The 21413-nt window shown below is 46.0% G+C and overlaps 1 protein-coding gene and 1 pseudogene across 1 annotated transcript in view; both read right to left on the bottom strand.

Moving 5' to 3' along the window:
• The window catches only part of LOC146199835 (alpha-(1,3)-fucosyltransferase C-like), a 39061-nt gene that overhangs the window by 3788 nt on the left and 13860 nt on the right, over positions 1–21413 (bottom strand). The window lies entirely within an intron of this gene.
• Positions 14962–20205, bottom strand: LOC146199836 (retinoblastoma-binding protein 5 homolog pseudogene; annotated as a pseudogene).

Below are 21413 nucleotides of genomic sequence, written 5' to 3'. Positions count from 1 at the left end.
CCGAGGACACTATCAACTTGAGCTTGATCCTCAAATAGAGCTATGAAGACCTTTGTGAGGAAACTGGTTCCGACTAGCAACAAGATTACTTCTCTGCTGACTCCCGATCCGCGTTTTTAGGCAGAATATGAAGGAGGGAGTAAAAGAAGGAAGACGAAAAAAAACAGCCTTATTCAGCGCTCCTGATATGCTTTCTAGCACCCGGCAATGTTTAACACGCCCTGGTATACACTGAGACTCTGAGTTCATGTTTTGAATCTGGAGAGAAGAAATGGATCAGAGAGGAAGGAGTGGACTGCAACAATAGTCGCATCCAGTTCTCCCCACAAATACTTTTAGAGCTCTAGTGCACAAACACATTATTGGGCTCGAATACGTTTCATTCATTTGGCGTTTCTCTCCTACGATTTTCTCGGTGGTTGCTTCGGGGGCGTTCAAGGTTTCGCTGTGAATGCAGTGTACAGCGTTGTCTAGATAGTCGTTACAGTGCATAAGAGTGCTCATATAAGGGATATTCACGCATTTTCGAACGCAAGCATGATAGTAAATTCCTTAAAATAGGCCAAAACTTCAGCCGCAAATAAATAGTGGGTACAAAATTTATACCTAAATCTCTAACGCCAACAACGCGTAATAAAGCACATTAGCGCAAAGATATCTATAATATAGCGTCCTATGGCAATGTTATTAAATGTATCGTGTTATAGCGAATGAAAAGCTGCCCCGAAGATTTTTTTGTTATAGCTGTTTCTTCGTTTCAGTGATGTGCGAGCTTGACTACAGCTGTCGCTTGCCACCGGGCTCACATACTAGCCTGCTTTCAAGTTTTCAAAGCCTCGGAAGCCATCAACAGCTGAACGGGGTGCCCAAACTCCATTCCCTAAGGCGCCCAAAGTCCACGTGTAGGGTTTAAACTCCCCAGTGGGTTTGTTCTAGCCCCCATCATGTGACTGACTGTGCAACCCCGTACTTCCGATTCGAAGGTACGTTTTAGTGTGGTCATCTTACACGCAAGCATTCCTGGGCTCCAAACTTTCACAGGACCTATACGTCAGTCAAATAAATATAGGAGAACTTAATTTCATTGCACGCTGAGAATATAATAGAATTAAAACCAGAAGTCATTTTGGCCGGCTTTCCTTTGTTCGCAACTGTGTCTCGTAACATACGACGTGCATAGAAAGACGCTAACACTCCAGCTTCAGTGACATTCTGTTTTGGCTGCTCTATCCGTTGTCTGGTATTTTACAATACGGCAAACACTCGCAGCTTTGAGTCTCTATACATGCCATTACACGCCGAGCTATCTAGGCCTGTTGGCACTCGCAACCAGTCGCAGATTGCGACTGCCGCCGAGCCAGCCACAACACTAGGTCATGGCCGTGACCTGCTACACTCTACCAGTGCACTTGCAAAACCAGTTATGTGTTGTGGTAACAGGGCGTCATGCACCTCATGCAAACTATTCATTCATCCGCGCTCGGTACTGTCTGGCGACACATTGACGTTCTCACTCTGAACCAGCGAATTTTATGCACAACCCCACCATGTTTTTTTTTTCCAACAGAATTCTAAATCTGTCAGCATTATCTGCGCGCACCTTTTGTCTTTAACAATCAGCAAAGCCTACGAAGCGCATGTTCGAGCAATAATGGCACAGCGTACAGGGAGAAACTTATTAGGAATGTAGTCACGTGAAGTGTTTAAGTTGGATTTCAGGGTGTACCGCATCATCCTCGTCCTAAATCGTCAGTGCCCCCTGTGTCTCATTGGTCGTCGACTGTGTTCCTTGTCCGGTCCGCCTGGCTGCGACTACGTTGCAACTCAAGAGTCGGTCTGATTTCTCGCTTTCGACCGGACCCGCAGACACATGAACTGAAGGTGGCGCAGCGACCACAACTTATGATCCTACTGACGCAAGAAAACGTCGGTCCACATGGGAGTGCACAGTCCATGTAGTTCAGTGCATTCATGAACCTAGGTCATCAGCTGCTGACGACATATGGCACGAAAAGAAAAGCTTCGTCGGTCAGTGCTTTTCTGATCGTTGTCTAATCGTCTAATTTACCTAGGCGGCAAGGTCTCCACCTCAGTGCTATAGTTCTGTCCCGTGCATCACCATGGCTTCCCTTCACTACCCTCTTTCTAGAGACTTTGATGATCGTTCGAATACAACTGCTTATGTCATGAACTGGATGAAATGTAGTGGTCAGTAGCGTGGAATCACTTCGGCTACGCATACAGTCCTTACAATGTCATCACCATCCGCCATGTCGTTCGGTATTCATGAGCTTTCCATTATGTAATCAGTTCTGTCTTTGTGGGAATGGCTTCGTATAAATTCACGTAGTCATGCTGTTCTCTACAATTCTCGAGTCCGAATAATCGCTGTCATTGTCACTGGCCCGAGTTGTAACACAAACGCTTGATACGCCGTTTTGGCGCCCCAACGGGACACGTTGAAAGTAGTGCACGCGGTACGATGGGATGATGTGGCAGTTTCTTCAAAGGCCCAGCAACAGTTCTCTGGGTCCCTCAAAAGGAACGACAACCATTTCACGGCCTCTCTAATGGCAGGCGCCCATACGCAGCAGCAATTTATCTTATCTTCCTCAATATGCCTCCACACTAAATCTGCATCAATAAACTTGGAAACAACGAATAAGTTCTGGTTTCTTGAAACTTTAGGTTAATAAATTAGGGAGCAGTAGTGTCCCTGGGGTCTGCAGCACCCGATGCGGTGCCACGGCACATTACCTCCCTCACCCTCCTCCCGATCGTCACTTACATCCCCACGTCTTTTTATCTCGTGGCTTGCTTCGATAGGTGCAGTTCGTTTTGTGTACCAACAACCTAGAGCAAGCAAAGTCATGTTTTTCTTTTCAACGCCTCCGTATGGCACACGTACCCAACAACTCAAGTTGCAGCAAAACATCACATTAAAATAAAACTAATATAAATTACATTTCTGTACTAACCAACAATCAAACAAAGTTGAGAGTGTCTAACATTTTTTGTTTCGTAAGAAAGATGCTTTTGCAAAGAAATGAGCCCAGCAAGGGCTTTTCGACAGAAAAATTTCCCGGTCGAGACTACTAAATTAAAGAGGCATGTATAAACCATAATAAATGCAAACTTTGAGCATGTAGAAACTCTGATGGATACACGCAGAGATAACTAAACACGGCTAAAGTGGCAGATGCAGCCATGATTATGGTGGCAATGGGGACAATTTCGCATGCGTCTGGAATAGCGGAAGCAGCGAAATATGTAAAATGTGGTAGATGTGTCGTCATGTTCATGATCTTTTCGCTGGTTCTGCCATCTTAGCATAAGGACTATTTAAACTGCTGAAAACGCACCAAACAGCACATGCATCAGCAGGAGTGACAAACAATAACCGATTTGTGAGACAAAAACAAATATACACGACCACGCTCGCAGGAATATGCGTACAAAATGGGAATTGAAACCTAAGCTGGATAACCGCCGAAGTACAAATCAAGCACGTAGAAAATAACTGGAGCTGCGAAAAGAGCCAGCATCATCGAAGTTTTCAATGATCACACCGCAAAACATGAAGCTTGATGAAAATTCATATTTAAGTTTGACACATACGAAATATGCATACTTCTCGATGCATCAAATAAACGATCAAGAAACGGCCGATGTACAAAGCTTGGTAGAGCACTGACGCTGTCTTGCTTCGTGTAATTTATAACATAAAATACCACGCATTTTAAAAGCGGAAATTGGCGCAAAAAGCATAAACCAAATACGAAGTAACATTACCAATGTCAAAATATTTATTTTATGGCCTTACGGGCTTCAAAGCAACCGATCGCTTGATCGAAATAGATACCTAGCGCTAGCTCACGTTCGATAGATAATATGGCAAGGTTCGAAAGCCTAGACTGACCCATCATCGATGTCCAATAGGTTTTGATAAGCTGTCTCTTCAGCCTAGGAAATTTTTATGCAAGGTACAGTTTCAGACAGCTCATTGTAGAAGTATGTAAGCATGTCAATTTCGGAATAGTTTTTTTGCGCTCACTCTGGACTAGAAATAAAAAACGCTTTTTTTTTTAAGACGTTCAATTAGGTTTGCGACTTCCAGAATTGCCTTTGATCTTATTCAGGGCTTGGCAAAATATCTATGAATGTAGTCCAGCATCGCCCTCCCTTATTTGCTTCCTGCAAATAAAGTCCTCAACATCTGGCTTATTTCCTTACCTTCTTTTTCTTTGCTATGTTGCACCTACGGTAAACCATTCCGGGTTCTTCTGATTTTATGAGCCCTTACTGATTAGCATCATGTGCTAGGTAACCACGATACTATTCAAGGAAGAGCTTTAGAGTCTGCAAAGTTTCTACCACTTTGGCAAGGAATAGGCCTTGCTAATATTATGCAAATTCGAATCCGTGGAGCACTGCACGAGGTACCATCACAACTCAGGCGCCATTTCCGAAAAGCCCATTCAAATGCCAATCTGGTCATTTGTAATTTCAGTTTTTTAGACATAGACGATAAAGGGGGAGTCCCGAATCCCGATACTGAAATTGGGCCTACTGCAACTGGAGCAGGAAAATCAGGGCCGGATTATCCAGGGTTCAGAGGGTTCAAATGAACCGGGCCTCGATTATCAGAGGCCCCCCGTGAGCTAGAAAAAAATTCCGGATTTTAAAGTTTGGTCCTAAAATTTGTCAAATCCTCTTTGTGATAGTCTGTGATTAAAATTAGAGCTGATGTATTACAATGTCGAACGGTTTAAAAGCTTTTCGTCGAATCGTACGCCTACCTAATTCCAAACCCAGCCTCATATTTCACCAGTCAAAGTAAAAAACATTGTGCTCGCCGAAACAGTGGACACAAAAAATCAAAATGGTTTTAACTGGTTCTAACTGGTCTTAGTGTCTTCCAGCTGGTCCCAGCTGGTACTCAACTGGCATCAACTGATTCCAGATGAATAGCAGTTGAAAATCAATGTGTCCAGGTAGGTGGCCGAGTGGAATCAGCGTGTGTGTGTGTGTGTGTGTGTGTGTGTGTGTGTGTGTGTGTGTGTGTGTGTGTGTGTGTGTGTGTGTGTGTGTGTGTGTGTGTGTGTGTGTGTGTGTGTGTGTGTGTGTGTGTGTGTGTGTGTGTGTGTGTGTGTGTGTGTGTGTGTGTGTGTGTGTGTGTGTGTGTGTGTGTGTGTGTGTGTGTGTGTGTGTGTGTGTGTGTGTGTGTGTGTGTGTGTGTGTGTGTGTGTGTGTGTGTGTGTGTGTGTGTGTGTGTGTGTGTGTGTGCGTGCGTGCGTGCGTGCGTGCGTGCGTGCGTGCGTGCGTGCGTGCGTGCGTGCGTGTGTGTGTGTGTGTGTGTGTGTGTGTGTGTGTGTGTGTGTGTGTGTGTGTGTGTGTGTGTGTGTGTGTGTGTGTGTGTGTGTGTGTGTGTGTGTGTGTGTGTGTGTGTGTGTGTGTGTGTGTGTGTGTGTGTGTGTGTGTGTGTGTGTGTGTGTGTGTGTGTGTGTGTGTGTGTGTGTGTGTGTGTGTGTGTCGGCGAGGGGGGGTGCTATTGGGCCCCCTTCTAATGTTTATTGAACCGGGCTCTCATTACTGTTAATCTGCCCGTGAGGAGACTCACAATTGTTTGCGCACTAACATATGAAAAACAATAAACTCACAGTAACAGCCCGAGAGTGCACTAGCTAACTTGAAGAATTATGCGTTTGCAATATACAAAGCTAATCAAGTTACAACAAAATGACGCTACGAATGTATGAAACAACATAAAACATAACATAAAGATGACGGCGGTAGAACTCAACATGAATCCAAATATTGTTCACTGAACACAAACCTGGAATATATCTGAAAATACACTTTTATGATTTCTTGAGGAATCACTTATATAGTTTCCTACATGCATAAAATGATAATTACTTATAGTTAGTTACAAAGGAAGGAAAAAGTAAAATGGAAATAAAGAAAGACAACCGCCAGAACTTTCTGGATTAAGCTCATGACTGGATTACGTAAAGCTGCTATTCTTTCTTGAGGCAGTGAAGATCAGCACATAAAATATACTACAGCGAAACATAACAGTTGAGAATCATCACCTTGAGGCTCTTGGTCGCTTACTGAACGTAATCGCGTTAAGAGCAACACAGAGCGTTGAGCGCTTCTCGCTGAAATTAGTTGTTCTAGCTGACCGCATTCCAGTTGCGATAATTTGAATTGCGTGCAGTTTTTTTCCTGATCGCGTGAATTGGCAGGCAGTTAGCCGCCCTAAACTCGTTCAAAGTCTATCTAATGGCTGCCGACATTTGCATCCCAGAGGAGTAAGCCAACTGCCGATAGATCACCTGGGGCAAAAATGGCCGCACGGCCCACTCTTTACAATAAATGCACCCCCGGCCTTCGTATTGGACGCCACGCATTGCGTCAAGTTGCTCCCAAACGGAGCGACGGCGTGACAAAAAATTATACCTACGAACTGGAGAAAGGAAAGATGGTTGGTTTGTGGGGTTTAACGTCCCAAAGAGATTCAGGCTATGATTGACGCCGTAGTAGAGGACTTCGAAAATTTCCACCACCTGGGGTCCTTTAACGTGCACTGACATCGCACAGAACACGGACGCCACTTCGTTTCGCCCCCATCAAAACGCAGCTGCTGAGGCCGGGATTCGATCCCCCTTCCTTGGGCACAGTAGTCGAGAGGAGAAAGGAAAGAATAAAACCAGTGAGGGCCCACGCCGGTCTCCTTCAATAGTCGCTTTAAGATTTATTTCTAGCAATTCTAGGACGCAGTGTTCAAATTGTATTGTTTCAAATTTGCCTGAAGGATGCACATGATTGGAGATGTGATTGCGCAGTAAGTAATCACCACAAGCTTGTTCATGTAGAGAGCAGAATAGGCACACATTACCGCAGTAAAATATTATTTATAAACATCACAACGAATATCTTTGTTAGAATGGAACTGTCCATCTTAACATCCTTTTTTTATGAATGTCGGGCAAGACAAAAATCACAATCCACTCCAGCTTATTTTGTCGTAAAAAACCGCATACTGCATTGTCACTTTTCCCAAAGTCCAGCACCCAACCGCCGCATTTGCTCGACATATCGAAACCAATCTCCTGCTTGCGCCTTCCTCCAGGAAAAATACTCTAACGCTGGAGAACATAACAATTGAACGCAAACATTTTCGAAAGCATCTTTTTGCCTTAGTGCAACTCAATGGGCAACCACTTCAAGGAAGGAGACATCGATGTTTCTGGGTTGCTTGTGTCATTTGTTCGCGGTTGACATTGGAACGGCATATAACGCCAACTTTTATGGGCAACGAACCATTGTTGGCGTCGACGGCGTAGCATAGGGGCTGGTACAGACGGTTGGCAGGGCCGACAGCGGCACTGTGAGATTGGGAGCAGCGCCCGCCTTTACATCCGCGATGCAACCTCTGTCTTGATGTCCCAGTGACATCGATTCCAGAGGTGTTCACGATGTGCAGATTCACGGCGCAGATATGTACTCAAGAAAATAAATTAAGAACATTTAAAGGAAATGAACCTAATACGCTCGGAGGAAATGCAGTAGCATTTAGCAACGCAATAGCTTTGGAGGCTTCGTTCTCCACTAATTCCGTGTTGGCGTTGTCAGACATATCGGAATCATGCTCTGGGAGAAACATCAAGCCGCACAGGTGAATTGTGTTGGCAGGTGAAATGCCGGACACTGTCTAATGGGCCGGTGAAATGAGTAGCGCCACAAAGCGATAAATGACATATGGCATGACCGTGTCGACAGGATTTGCCAGCTCGGGTTTCTTATTTAAGATGGGGGAGGAGGGGGGGGGTGGCGGGGCGGGTATAAATGGAAATCGAACTCACCGAGACCCTTGGATACCTATTCAGACACGCTACGCGTAGGCCACGCAAGCGTCTCTGTACTCTGTACTGGATATCCATGCCGGTTGTATTTGACATATGCGGCACGTTACGTCTCTATGATAATGAGCATATTTGAGGGTACAGAGCCACAAATTATGTTGAAGTTGAAGTTATTTACTTTCTTTACGAGAAAGAAGGTGGCTAGAGCAGACATCTGCGCGTGTAGCAGCTTTTGCGTGCCCGCACCAATGTGCGTGTACGCGAATGTGGAGTTGTCGGTGGGAACAATTACTTCTATGGAATCACACCCTTAGCGACGTAGGCTCTCTCCTCTCCCTTATTATTTACCTCACCACTCTCTTCCACTTCTAGTCCTATTTCATTTAAACTGCATTATCTTTCCCACACCAAACTATTATGATTGGATTTGTACTCTCTTTCAATTCACAATAGTTTATTTTATTCATTTTCCCTGAGTCACTTGAATTTCTAAATACAGCCTCGTCATTCTCTCTAGAAGCGGCCACGACGATTTTAGTTCTCTCCCCTATAACCTGCCATCAGCCACGGCTCGCCGCTTGAAGCCTTACGCTTGAGGCACTCATAATGTCTGTCTAATAAAAAAGCTCCCTCGGCGACAATAAGGCTTAGCATGTCGTGAGCTACATACAGGATGAGCTTTTAGGACAGAATATCCTCCAGGTCTGCATGGGAGCCCTCCACATCGGTTCTTGCGCAACTCAGGCGGCGCAAACAGCAATATAGTTGCGGAACCAAGCATTGAATAGTAACTGCCTGTTTTATTAACACAGAACTAGAATAGATAAGTACGGAAAGGGCATTACATGCCTCTAAAATACGTAAAGATAAAGGGGAAAAGCTAGTCCAAGGAAGACTAGGACTGACTGAGAAAAAAGACACACACAGCGGTCTTTTCGCGCTGCGTTTGTCGCCATGAATCATGAAGAAAACACTGACACGCGTAGATGAATCAATTCTACGCAAAACGTCGCTATTGAGCTTATTATATTTGCCCTAAAACAACGCTAAAGACCTCGCAAAGACACAGCTGTCCGGCTTGTTTTTTTACCGCAATGTAGTAGATGAACTAGAGAAGCTACCTTAAGATCAATAGAGGACGTAGCTTTGGAGGTAGCTGTGCTTGTTTACCTATCTCTTCAATGCTTGAGAAAAACTATTCCCGGTAATTGTGTCTTTGCTGCTTTATTGGAGTTGTCTATGTGTATCATTGATTTGTATTACAGATATATATCAATTATTGCAAATAAGTTTGCTTTGTAATTTTGAAATGATGGTAGTATAAATTAGGGGAACGTTCTAAGCAGTACCATATCTTCATTTCAGAGCTTATATCTCGAACCAGAAAAGGGGGAAAGTTGCTGATATATTTAGAAGTTAAAGTAATGCTCGTAGGCTATCGTGCACCTATGTAATTGTTACTCTTGATATTTATGCTCAGATTGAAATCCAAACTTTTTATCTTTTTTCTGAAAACAATTTGAGGATGGCTTAAACTCCGTTGTGAAATGTATGATGCGATAGCGTTTCAAACTCACAAAACAAGGTTTTTTTTTACTTTTTCATGTTGTATTTTATTGTTCATTTTATTGAATTCTTAAGTTTCATTTTTCATTTTTATGCACGATTACTTAAATTCAGCAAGCATTGTTTTTTCTTTCTGAGCATTCTGACACATTATCATCTGTTCATCAATTTTTTTTGTTTCATTCATCAATTATTCAATTTTTACAGTAATTTCACTAACTCGTCATCGCCTACCTACAAATTTAACTTACCATATGATACGCTTTTTTTTTACAGAGTCCTTGATTTTTGCCCACCCGAGGTTGTTGTTGTTCCGACTATAGGAAGAAGGCAAACAAATTGCCCGGGCCTGCTACTGGTTTCATAACTGAGCCACCTCCGCTGCCTCGTGCGAACAGAGGAGAAAGAATAGGATGGAAAGGGAGAGGGAGGGAGAAAGACATGCGCTACAACAGGTGTCATCCACCATCGAAGCGGTGGCTGGGACAATGACGGTCTACAACAGGTACAACAGCCGCCGGCAGGCGAGCCTCCGCCGAAAACGGCGGGGGCCTACCGTTCCGTTCCCAGCACCGTAGGGCCAGGAGCAGCCACCCTACCTAGCCCCGCCGACCCGCGGTGCCGAGTACGCCGACGGCGTTTCTACCGAACGAACCGTATAAGCTATTGCTTAAACTAAAAACAAAACACTGAAAGGAAGGACTAGCAGAAGCTGGAATTCAATTGGCGCGAGTTTTGGATCCTGGATGCCAACACTTTAAATGAGGCGAAACAGGAAAGATACTGTCGCTGGAGTAATAAGTGCGAAGAGCATGGCGCCTGCATTATCTTTATCCTTCATTATCCTCAACTTGTGCAGAACCCTTTTCGTTAGCCTTTATATTTCAGCCCCATAGGTGAGTACAGGTAAGAAGCAACTGTTGTATACGATACCGGTAAACTGCTAGTCGTAATCCGCGAGTACTTGCCAAATGCACTCCATACCAATCTTATTCTTCTTGTTATTTCCTTTTCATGGTGCGGATCTGCGGTCATTATCTGTCCTAAGTAAACATTTTTGCCTACTACTTCCAGTGCTTCGCTACCTAACGTAATTTTCTGTTCCTTCCCGAGGGTTTTAACGTTGCCTTAGTCTTCTGCATAATAATTTTCAAGCCTATCTTTCTGCTTTTCCTGTCAAGGTCATCCATCCATTATTATTTTCAGCTCATCCCCCGAGTTATTTAGCAAGGCAATGCCATCAACAAATCGCAGATTACTGAGGTATTCTCCATCTACCCTTATCCCTAACTGCTCCCATTCCAAGTCTCTGAATACTTCCTCTAAGCAAGCTGTGAATAGTACTGGGGAGATTGTGTCTCCTTGCCTAACACCTTTCTTTATGGAAATTTGTTACTTTCTTTATGCAGAACTATCGTTGCTGTGCAGCCACCATATATGTCTCCCAGTACTTTCACGTACGGCTCGTCTACACTCTGATTTCGCAATGTCTGCACGACCATCGTCGTTAGTGACGAGTCAAATGCTTTTTAGTCATCAATGAATGCTATGTACAAGGGCTGAATATATTCCAGGCATTTTTCTATCACCTTGTTGATGGCATAGATATGATCGATAATGGTGTACTCTTTCCGAAAACCTGCTTGATATTTTGCTTTATTGAATTCTAAGTTTGTCTCGATTCTATTAGCGATTACCTTAGTAAATACCTTATACGTAACAGATAAAATAGTAAGCTGATCCTATCAATATGATAGTATACTGATCACATCATAGCATAACTGACCGTGCAATACTGTACCCAATCGCACAATTTCTTCCGAAGCACAACAATATGAAAAGCATACCTGGTGTACTTTTTTGTGTGTCAGAGGCTGCTCGCATGCATGCTGTTGTGACTGCCTAGCCGTTACTCTGGCGCTGCACGAAACGAACTTATGTCGACTCTATCCTTGTGCGCTGAATGGATGCTTTGGTAAACGGAACAGAATGTTTCTCACGCAATGAACTTGTCACCGGCGTGCTATTAAATGGGAAATCGCAGCTGGCTACACCGATTGATTTGCGGTGAGCGGCTGGCAGCATACGCTGACTTTGTTGTTGTTGTTGTTGTTTTTAATCCTGTTGAAAAGTGACAGGGATTAGGAAGTGCTGGCCGCTTCCCCGTCGCAAATTTAGCAACATGATTTGCTTCAAAAGGTGTTTGGTATATTTCCTAAGCACCATCACACGACACGTCCATCTACTTTCTCTTTCTTCGCCACTGAGTCTTTTCTAAAGGTTCTCTTTAAAAATAAACATATATCGTACGAATATAGCACCACTATGGGCGGCAAAATGGAGAGCCGGCAAACTGCTTAGTAACCTTTAAATAAGAGAGCATTATTGATCTCAGACATCGTTTTGACTCAAATTATAGTTCACTACAACTCAAGTACATACAGGTGGCCATTCTATGCTATATTCTGCCTCACTTGCCGCTTCTGAGATTCATAATAAAGGAAAAAAATAGTATCTCACTTTAACCGGCACGAACTAAAACTGCCCTTTATATGAGATGACTGAATTTATGAGTTAAATCTTGAGTAAAAGTATTCATTCGGCGAGGAAGAATCAGACAGACTCTGCTCCAGCGAAGGGGGTGCGAAACCGGCTACTAGATTAATTCCCAGTCCCATATACCTATGCTTCAAACTAGCAACGTAGTGCTTGCGTTAGGCAGCTAGCTTGGGGAGCCGCAAGAAATGTCCCGCCACGTTCGCGCTCGTACGTCAAAGCCGGCATCTTCTGTGACCTTTATTTCTTCGATTCTGCTGAGACTTTTCGTCCCAGCAGCTGGTTCGGCAGAGTGGAAAAAAACAGTCTCGCTGTGTTACTTTTTTTTTCTTTTTTTACTAAGTGTATAAATATAACCCGGAATTTGACATTAGAGGCTGGTTGTAAACACGTCCCTTTTTTGCAGTTTCGAAGCCATAAAACAACGTATTCCAGGCCGAGATATTAGTATTTGGATGTATTATTTTGCCAGTTCGGTTTTCGAAATCACGCTTATTCTTAGAGTCTGAGCATTCGTATCAATACAGAATTTTTTAGCATTTAGCAAGCGATGCGAGGCTGGGCTGATACCAGAAGTGCTTTCTGTAATTTCTTTCTTCAGTAGCATTACTGAGTGAAAGGTTAATTGGCATGCGATGCAGGTCTCAATTGGATGTAGTAAAATCAAATGACACGCTAGCCAACGTAGTCAAAGTCTGCCATTTCTGAGACTTACCTTTCTGTTATATTATATATTTTATGATTAAATTGCTCGTTTCGCTTTGTCTACTCAGCGCCAGCATTCCTTAGTTTCGTCTGTAGTTTCTTAGTTTCCTTGGCGCTGAAAATGGCAGAAGTTCACACATGGCAGTGCGCCGGAATATCCAACTCTGTGCACTGGACATTTGAAAGCGCAAGTTTTGGTTTATATTCAAGGGTCCGAAGAATAGTGAAGGGTTTCTTTCGCAAGACAAATATCGTGCAAATACATTATCAGGAGGAGCGACAAATGAGAGATACACGAAATGGCAGCGATCTGATTGAGAACAATCGCGTTAATCCTCTGCAGCACTTCCCAATACTTTAGAAAACGAAGTCCTGAATCAAACCAACACTCCCTGTTTCTAGTAGTCATTAAGGCTTGTACTTTGCTCCTATGCTGGCAAACATGGCGCGCAGCAAGATGACAGTCGCATCGCGCCGGGGTTGCGCTATTGTAGGTGCCACACAAGCGACACAATCCTGCTGTCCGGCTAATCCGATAATCACCCTTGCCGAGAGGCGTGACAAAGGGGTCTTTTGTCAGGGTCTGTAGACACACCTATTCAAGACACCAGGTCTGCGGCCGCCTCCCGACCTCCCTTTGTTCAGCCGCTCTTGGACCCTCGATGCACCCCTCAATTTGCGCTTAACTACGGGTGAGCTGTTGCTGCTTGGTTTGGCAAGGTCACACTCAAGGTAAAGCCATGCACATCATGAAGGCTCGGTTAGACTTCGTGAAATAGGGCTCTCTCAAGGTGCGATATCAGACCGCTCATCGCAGAAGTATGTAAAATGTCTGATTCGGAATCGATACTTTGAGCTCATCTGCAGTAGAATAAAGAACGCGTCTTGCTCCAAGAGGTTCGAATAGGTTTGCGACTTCTAAAATTACCTTTGATCTGATGCAGGGCTTGGCAAAATATTTGTCAATGCCGTACATCGCCCTGTTATTTGCGCCCTGCTAAGATAGTTTCTCATCTTTGGCTTGTTTGCTAATTCTTTCATTCATTTCTTCGTCATGTGGCGCCTAACTGCAATAATTCCGGGTTGATCTGGTATTATAACAGCTTGCTCAATGACATCACGTGCTAAGCGACCATGCTGCTCTTCAAGGAAGAGCTTTAAGGCCTCCAACCTTTCTAAAACTTTGTCAAGGGATAGGTCCTGCAAATATTAATCAAATTGGAAACCGTGAAGTAATGCAAGAGGTCCCCCATAATAAGGCGCCATTCCCGAAACGCTTATTAAAGACGCGAACCTCCTTGCTTGCTTTTAATGTCGTTTTTTTGCGACAACTACATTATTGCAGACTCGCCGTTTCGCTGTGGCTCTCGCTTCGCCAGTTGCGCTCATGCGTGAAGAGCCACGTGACGTCAGAGCCGCGCAGCTGGTACGCTGCGACAACCCCAGAGCCGTATATCCCCTAAGACCGAAGTGTTTCGAGGTCTGCTGCGCAAGTGCGAAGAGCCGACTTACGTCAGAGCTGCACAGCTGCCGGTACGGCGCGTCGACCGCGAAGCAGATGTCTCTCGCCTCCGACAGTGAGCTCCGCGGTCTACTGAGCATGCGCGGGGGTGGTGGTGGTGGTGACTATGGTTTATTTTTTGGGGAGGGGATACTGGTCACGTCTTATATTGGCCATCTTTGTGGCATCACTCTTGGTGACCAGGGGGAGGGGGAAGTTGGAGTTAGGGGAAGGTTGGGGAGGGGAAGGTTGCTCACGCCGCATATGTCATCAAAGACTCTTGTGCGCACAAGGGGGAGGATTCGCGGCGCCGTACAAAAAGGGGGGGGGGGGACGATACGGCGGCGTAACCACTATCATGAAAAACAAGGAGATTGGGGCGGACGCTGCACGGCGTAAAATATGGGACAAACTCGAGTCATCGGACCCCGAGTGAATGAGTGAGTGAAAAACTTTATTTAGCTCTAGATTGGCTTGTCTTCTGCGCTTTTCAGATGGCTTCGTCCATCTTCTAATACAAAGGTAGATTGCCCTTAGTCCAGGGCTCCGCTAGATGCTGCTGCCAGTTGTGCTCGCCGAATCAGACCTTCTTGGTCGACTCGGCGATCGGTGGAGAGCACTCTCTCCCATCGCTCCGCACTCGGGTTTCTTATAACGGGTACCACGCATATCCTCTGGCATGCCCACGTTATATGGTACAGCCCGAGGTTTTGGACTGGCCATTTAAGGTTGGTTCACAGGAAGGGAAAGGCGCAGTATCTGTCACACTTGCTCTTTGGACACCTGATCTTCTAGGTCAAATTCACTCTCACGTTCTTCGTATTCCACATTCTCGTCCAATTCCTTGAAGTCAGGTGCAAACGCACTCCAGTTTTCCACTTGCGGCTGTGCCCAGATAGACATGACTCCGCTAGATATGGACGCTATAATAGGACGCACAGGATGCCACACAACATCGAGTAGCAGTTCCCCCTTTGTACCGTGCAGGATCTTAACCAGGTTCCCGATGCTCTTCTCCCAGATGTAGAGCGCATGCTGTCTCGCAGAACCAGCACAAATGTATTCCCCGTCTCCCGAGAAGCAGCACTTCTTCCACATGGTCTTGTTCACCAAATCTTGTAATTTTTGCAATGGGTCAGGTTCGCCATCCCGACCAAAGCACATCACTTCACTCGCACTGTAGACTCGTATTATCCGGTCAGCCGTGTTCACCAAGAAACAGTCGCCCCGCCTAGCAAATTCAATTGACTTGATTGCTGTGGTGTTTGATGTTCCTGTGGTGACTCTAAATGATGCCTTCATAGCGAGGTCCGGAACTGAAACAAGTATCTTTCCTTTTGCATTCCCTGGGTAGATGTGGCCTCCTCTTGTCACATCTCCTTGAGAACTAGGTCGTTCTGTCCCGTGCTCCTCAGTGGACGGCTCTGGTGGCTGCCCCCAGCCTTCTTCAGTTCAGTTCAGTTCAGTCGTTCAGTCGTGTCCGACTCTTCGTGACCATATTGACCATGTCACGCCACGCTTTCCGGTCTCTCACTATCTTCCTAACATCACATAATTTCATCTGCAGTGCCTCGAGGATGCCATCTAACCATCGCGTTCGCTGCCTACCCCTTCTCCGGCGACCCTCAACCTTTCCCAACATCAAATCTTTCTCCAGCGACTCCTCTCTTCTCATCAGATGACCAAAGTAGCTGAGCTTTAACTTTAGAATTTGACCCTGCAATGAGCAGTCAGGGTTTATGGTCGACAATATTGACTGATTTGATCTTCTGGCAGTCCAAGGAACTCTCAAGGGTCTTTGCCAGCACCACAATTCAAACGCGTCAATTCTTCGGCGGTCAGCCTTTTTCCCAGTCCAACTCTCGCATCCATACATCACAACTGGAAAGACCATAGCACGAGTTATACGGATCTTGGTTGGCAGACTCATGTCTCTGCTCTTTACTAGGCGGTCAAGGCTAACCATTGCTCTCTTTCCCAGAAGCAGGCGTCTCCTAATTTCATGGCTGCAGTCTCCTTCCGAGGTAATCTTGGAGCCCAAGAAGAGAAAATCTGTCACAGGTTCCACTTCTTGTCCCTTGATGGTCCAGGACTTGACAGGGCAAGACGCCATGATCTTTGTCTTTTTAATGTTCAATTTAAGCCCAAACTTCTCACTCTCTTCTTGTACGCGCATCAGAAGTCTCTTGAGTTCCGCTTCACTTTCTGCCATTAAAGTGGTATCATCCGCATATCTAAGGTTGTTGATACGTTTTCCAGCAATCTTCACTCCAGCTGAAGACTCGTCCAGACCAGCCTTCCTCATGATGCACTCTGCATATAGGTTAAACAGGCAGGGCGACAGTATGCAGCATTGCCTCACTCCTTTCTCAATCGGAAACCAATCAGTAAGACCATGCCCAGTTCTGACTGTGGCCTCTTGCCCTTCATACAGGTTCCTGAGGAGACAGATGAGGTGAATTGGAACTCCCATCTCTTGGAGAGCTTGCCACAATCTGCTGTGATCTACGCAGTCAAACGCTTTCGCATAGTCAATAAAGCAGAAGTAGATGGGTTTCTGGAACTCTCTTGCTTTTTCCATGATCCAGCGAAGGTTGGCAACTTGGTCTCTATTTCCTCTGCCCTTGCGAAACCCAGCTTGCACGTCCGGAAGCTCCCGATCCACATACTGCTGCAGCCTACCTTGGAGGATATTCAACATCACCTTGCTAGCATGCGAAATAGGCGCGATGGTGCGGTAGTTGGAACAATCTTTGGCACTGCCTTTCTTTGGAATGGGGATGTAAACTGACCTCCTCCAATCCTGTGGCCACTGCAGGGTTGTCCAAATCTTCTGACATAATGCATGCAGAATGTTAACAGCGTCATGGTTGAGGTTTTGAAGCAACTCAGCTGGAATTGTATCAATTCCGCTAGCTTTGTTCTTAGCAAGGCTGGCTAAGGCCCATTCAACTTCACTCTTCAGGATGCCCGGCTCGAGATCAGTGACCACAACCGTCTTATGTTGAGTTTGCACATTCGGGTCCTTCTTGTACAGTTCTTCTGTGTATTCCTGCCACCTCTTCTTTATCTCTGCGGCTTCAGTGAGGTCCTTGCCTCGTTTGTCCCTGATTACGCCCATCTTAGCACAGAAGCTTCCTTTGATATCTTTGATTGTCTTATACAGAGCTCTTGTGTTCCTTAATTGGCTGTTGTCCTCAACTGCTTGGCACTGTATGTTCAAGAAGGCATTCTTATCTCTCCTTGCTATTTTCTGAAAATCCGCATTGAGAACCTTGTATCTTTCTCTTTCCCCCATAACTTTTGCCATCCTCCTTTCCTCAGCTATTTGCAAAGCCTCTTCAGATAACCATTTTGCTTTCTTGCATTTCTTTTGCTTTGGAACTACCTTAGTAGCAACTTCTTGTATTATATCACGAACATCAGTCCACATCTCTTCGGGCTCTTTGTCTTCTAGATCTAATTCTTGAAATCGATTCCTCACTTCCACAGCATATTCTAATGGAACTTGATCCAGATTATACCTGAAAGGCCTTCTAGTTTTCTGCGTTTTTCTCAATCGAAGCTTAATCTTGGCAACAAGAAGCTGATGATCGGTGCCACAATCGGCCCCAGGCCTTGTTTTTACTGCTTGTATAGCGCTTCTCCATCTCTGTCGGCAAATAATATAATCGATCTGATTCCTGTACAGACCGTCCGGCGAAGTCCATGTGTACAGGCGCCTCTTGTGCTGTTGAAAATGAGTATTCGCTATGGTCAGGTTGTTTTCTTGACAAAACTCTACTAGCCTCTGCCCAGCTTCATTTGTCTCACCAAGACCGAACTTGCCTGTAATTCCGGATATTTCTTCACTCCCTACCTTAGCATTCCAGTCTCCTATGAGAAAAACGACGTCTGATGATGGAGTGCGGTCTAAAAGGCATTGTAGGTCCGCATAAAATTTCTCAACGTCAGCTTCTTCAGCAGTAGTGGTCGGTGCATAGACTTGGATAACTGTTATGTTGAAAGGGTGACCTTGGATCCGAAGTGAAATCATTCGGTCGTTTTTGGGGTTGTACCCTAGCAATGCTTTGCCCATTGTTCTGTTTACTATGAGAGCGACCCCATTCCTTCTCTTGGATTCGTGCCCACAATAAAAGACATAATGGTCGCCGGAGTTAAATTCTCCCATTCCGATCCACTTGAGCTCGCTGATACCCAAGATATCAATGTTCAATCTGTCCATTTCTCGCTTGACGATATCCAGTTTACCTTGCGTCATAGATCTTACATTCCATGTTGCTATGTGATACATCTCCTTGCAACATCGGACTTGCCGGTCGCTTCCCGACACATCCACAACTGAGCGTCCTTTTGGCTTTAGCCCAGCCGCTTCATTCGTCCTGGAGCTACTAGGAATCGCCCTTTGTTCATCCCCAGTAACATATGGGACGCCTTCCAACCTGGGGGGCTCATCTTCCGGCGCCATATCATTAATGGTATTGTGAATGGCCGTAGGGTTTTCTTGGCAGGAAATACTGAAGTGGGTTGCCATTACCTTCTCCAGTGAATCACATTTTGTCAGAACTCTCTGCCGTGACCTGCCTATCTTGGATGGCCCTACACAGCAGAGCTCACGACTTCATCGAGTTTCGCAAGCCCCTCCGCCACGACAAGGCAGTGATCCATGAAGGGGCAGCCTTCTTCAGATTCATCTATTTCTGGAGATATGGGAAGATACAGCAGTGCACGCGGGTCTTCCCCTTCTTCATCACTGCTGCAAAATGCAACTATGGGCTCAACAGTTTCAACATCAACTTCCGCATCTTCTTCTTCCTTCTCCGTATGCTGTGGGGGGCTCGCATCTTCATCTTCTAGGTCAAACTCACTCTCACGTTCTTCGTATTCCACATTCTCGTCCAATTCCTTGAAGTCAGGTGCAAACGCACTCCAGTTTTCCACTTGCGGCTGTGCATAGATAGACACGACTCCGCTAGATATGGACGCTATAATAGGACGCACAGGATGCCACACAACATTGAGTAGCAGTTCCCCCTTTGTACCGTGCAGGATCTTAACCAGGTTCCCGATGCTCTTCTCCCAGATGTAGAGCGCATGCTGGTTCGCAGAACCAGCACAAATGTATTCCCCATCTCCCGAGAAGCAGCACTTCTTCCACATGGTCTTGTTCACCAAGTCTTGTAATTTTTGCAATGGGTCAGGTTCGCCATCCCGACCAAAGGACATCACTTCACTCGCACTGTAGACTCGTATTATCCGGTCAGCCGTGTTCACCAAGAAACAGTCGCCCCGCCTAGCAAATTCAATTGACTTGATTGCTGTGGTGTTTGATGTTCCTGTGGTGACTCTAAATGATGCCTTCATAGCGAGGTCCGGAACTGAAACAACAAGTATCTTTCCTTTTGCATTCCCTGTGTAGATGTGGCCTCCTCTTCGATCAAACGAAGCAACAATGTTCAAATCAGACTCATCATCAAGAGGGATAGTAGAATGAGCCCCGTCTACGTTGACCAGCACAGCTGCATGCTTAATCGGGCATACAAGGAATGCCTTGTCATTTCTCGGATGAAACTGCACATTTATTATTGGAGATGGGAACCTGTATTTGTGATCACATTCACCAGTCAAGACGTCCCAGATGCATACACTGTTGTCTGTTGATGCACTCAGGAGTTTGTGGCCACTTCGACTGAAGCATAATGAGCAGACTGGATGCACATGAGCGCTGATGATTTTTGCAATGCCGCGGGTCAGGAAGTCCCAGATGACGAGGCGGCCATCATTGCACCCAACAGCCAAGAGAGTCCCTCGTTTGTTGAAGGCACATGTGACTGCCAAACTGATGCCGTCCAGTGCTCCATCAAATTCCTCTGGGTAGTTCTGGCCGAATGATTCTAGCAACTCGAGGTTCATTTTGGCCTGACAGCAGCAGTATAGCGTGTATTTACATAATAAACTATCAGATTAAGTTCAGTGTGCAGTACAAGGTGGGAGTGAAAGTGGAAAGAGAGAAAGGGGAGCCGTAGTGAAGGGCTACGGAGTAATTTCGATCTCCTGGGGATCTTTAACGTGCGCTGACATCGCACAGCACACGGACGCCACTTCGTTTCGCCTCCATCTAAACGCAGCCGCCGAGGTCGGGTTCGAACCTGGGAACTCCGGCACAGTAGTCGGGCGTCTTACCACTGCGCCACCCCGGCGGGGCTCTGGCCGTTTGCCGTCCCTTACGGCGCGGTTGCGGTGTCCACAGAAAACAAGTGAGACAGTTACCGCGCTTTTCCCTTCCTATAAATAAATCAGTTTTGCCGTAGAGGAAAGTTGTTTATGTTGTGGCTGTAGGAAGAAGGAAAATGAAATTCGCGGGCCTGCTACTGGCTCTGTAGCTGAGCCACCTCCGCTGCCTCGTGCAAACAGAAGAGATTGATTGATTTATAGGAAGGGAAAAGGCGCGGTAGATGTCTCATTTGTTTTCTGTGGACACCTCAACCGCGCCGTAAGGGAAGGAAGGAAGATGGGAGTGAAAGTGGAAAGAGAGAAAGAGGAGCCGTAGTGGAGGGCTACGGGGTTATTTCGACCACCTGGGGATCTTTAAGTGCGCTGACATCGCGCATCACACGGACGCCTCTTCGTTCGCCTCCATCGAAACGCAGCCACCGAGGTCGGGTTGAAGCCCGGGTCCTCCGGCACAGTAGTCGGGCGTCTTACCACTGCCCACCACGACGGGGTGCAAACAGAAGCGAAAATAGAAAAAAAAGAAAATAAAGAGGGAGAGAAAGACGCGCGCCGCAACACCAGCCGTCGTCCACCACCGAAGCGGTGGCGGGTGCAATGACGGCCTACAATAGATAAAATTCGGTGGCAGGCTAGCCCCCTCCGCAAACGGCGGTGACCTACCTGTCCCAGCCCCATCAAGGGAGTCAGGGTCGAGGAAAAGTAGAACGAGCGGCGCAAGGCCATCAGAGATGCGGAGACACCTGAGCAGAGAGAAAAGTGCATTGCCAAGCGCAGATGCCAGAACGCGGAGCGGAAACTTCGGCGTGCCCTGGCCCTACTGGAAGACCGGAAGGAAGAGATGTAGACACCCGAAGTAGAGGAAGCTGATTTAGGAACCCGCCTCGTGAACCAAGACGCATCAATCCCACGGCTCCTCGAAGTGAACGACGTCCCCTCCTTTTGTCAAAAAAGGAGCACCTCCGGCGCCGCACACGTACACT

The sequence above is a fragment of the Amblyomma maculatum genome, chromosome 2, assembly GCF_055883805.1.
Source record: "Amblyomma maculatum isolate TAMU_Amacu chromosome 2, ASM5588380v1, whole genome shotgun sequence".
NCBI lineage: Eukaryota > Metazoa > Arthropoda > Arachnida > Ixodida > Ixodidae > Amblyomma > Amblyomma maculatum.
The sequence above is the reverse complement of the archived record's forward strand: the minus strand, read 5'-3'. Positions and strand labels throughout refer to the sequence as shown.